A 2500-nucleotide genomic window follows, 5' to 3' on the forward strand; every position below is an offset into this window, starting at 1 on the left:
CTGCATCATCTGTCCACCACAGGAGCCCCAACGCCAGTGCCTGCGTCGCACGAAGTAGTCAACCGACAATCACTCCACCCGCACCCGCACCCGCACGTGCCCCACCCCAACCGCCCAAATCGCAACCCAAGCGGATGAACGGCGGACTCTTCCCGCACTCGTACGTTGCAATCCACCCCTATATCTTGCGTTTCATGAAGAGTTATATCCAATATGCCAAATTCCCGCTGTCCCTATACATGCTGTAAGTCTGTGCACACAATATGAACCACACCTCAGCGAGACACTCTATCACACATTACTCTCTGCCTGTAACAGACACAGATGCAATATGTAAGCACCAGCATGGACCAACGTCCGGTGCATCCTCTCCGCCACAGTACACCATCCACACTGTGATAACCACACCAGGGGGTCCAATTATAAAATAGAATATCCCACCCGTCCGACATCCACAATTGCTCAGATAAGCCACCAACACCCACACATGTCCTACACAGGGGTGCACCCAACACCACCACACTGCCTCCTGTTACAGCACAGAAACAATGGCAGGAATGAATCACACAGGTCTGCCACTCCCTTGCCGCAACCACAGACGCGGCGCGCCTCCAGTCACGAGCGAAAAGCGCATCCTGACGAGACATAACTGCTGTGACATACTGACGCTGCCTCAGACATCCACTTACAATGATCACTACCAACGAACCTCGCCCCCCCCCCCCCCAACACACTATCTCTTACCACGTTGTGTACTGTAATCCAACCCATTTCGCACCTTAACCTAACCCATTTCGCACCTTAACCTAACCCATTTCGCACCTTAACCTAACCCATTTCGCACCTTAACCTAACCCATTTTGCACCTTAACCTAACCAAATTTGTAACGCAATTTGTACCGCAATGTAACGCAATTTGTACCGCAATGTAACGCAATTTGTACCGCAATGTAACGCAATTTGTACCGCAATGTAACGCAATTTGTACCGCAATGTAACGCAATTTGTACCGCAATGTAACGCAATTTGTACCGCAATGTAACGCAATTTGTGCCTTAACCTAACCCACGTTGTGCCTTAACCTAACCCACGTTGTGCCTTAACCTAACCCACGTTGTGCCTTAACCTAACCCACGTTGTGCCTTAACCTAACCCACGTTGTGCCTTAACCTAACCCACGTTGTGCCTTAACCTAACCCACGTTGTGCCTTAACCTAACCCACGTTGTGCCTTAACCTAACCCACGTTGTGCCTTAACCTAACCCACGTTGTGCCTTAACCTAACCCACATTGTGCCTTAACCTAACCCACGTTGTGCCTTAACCTAACCCACGTTGTGCCTTAACCTAACCCACGTTGTGCCTTAACCTAACCCACGTTGTGCCTTAACCTAACCCACGTTGTGCCTTAACCTAACCCACGTTGTGCCTTAACCTAACCCACGTTGTGCCTTAACCTAACCCACGTTGTGCCTTAACCTAACCCACGTTGTGCCTTAACCTAACCCACGTTGTGCCTTAACCTAACCCACGTTGTGCCTTAACCTAACCCACGTTGTGCCTTAACCTAACCCACGTTGTGCCTTAACCTAACCCACGTTGTGCCTTAACCTAACCCACGTTGTGCCTTAACCTAACCCACGTTGTGCCTTAACCTAACCCACGTTGTGCCTTAACCTAACCCACGTTGTGCCTTAACCTAACCCACGTTGTGCCTTAACCTAACCCACGTTGTGCCTTAACCTAACCCACGTTGTGCCTTAACCTAACCCACGTTGTGCCTTAACCTAACCCACGTTGTGCCTTAACCTAACCCACGTTGTGCCTTAACCTAACCCACGTTGTGCCTTAACCTAACCCACGTTGTGCCTTAACCTAACCCACGTTGGGCCTTAACCTAACCCACGTTGGGCCTTAACCTAACCCACGTTGTGCCTTAACCTAACCCACGTTGGGCCTTAACCTAACCCACGTTGGGCCTTAACCTAACCCAAGTTGGGCCTTAACCTAACCCAAGTTGGACCTTAACCTAACCCAAGTTGGGCCTTAACCTAACCCAAGTTGGGCCTTAACCTAACCCAAGTTGGGCCTTAACCTAACCCAAGTTGGGCCTTAACCTAACCCAAGTTGGGCCTTAACCTGCTCTGTAATTGGCATATGACACGTTACATTAATCTGGTGTTGTCTAACCACAACCCTCTGAATATAGTTCGCTACTCGCACCGCCCACCCTCTTGTGTATCGTTTCATGTTCAACACTTTGCAAGTGTTGCTTACTTTTTACATGCTCCCGCTGTACACTGTTATGTGGACGACTGCAGGATGTACAGCGCCCCCCTCCCTTCCCCCCTGCCTTCGCATGCTGGTCGTTCAGGTGCTTGCGTGTTCAATGCCCTTCGCAGCTGTTCACTGGCAATCGCATGTCGAAGCGCTCAGTCTACGTCGTGGTACGGCCTGTGTCCACTGTCCGCTGATGTCGTACGCTTAACCCTCACACTGTA

This window comes from Schistocerca cancellata, chromosome 3 (genome assembly GCF_023864275.1).
Source record: "Schistocerca cancellata isolate TAMUIC-IGC-003103 chromosome 3, iqSchCanc2.1, whole genome shotgun sequence".
Lineage (NCBI taxonomy): Eukaryota > Metazoa > Arthropoda > Insecta > Orthoptera > Acrididae > Schistocerca > Schistocerca cancellata.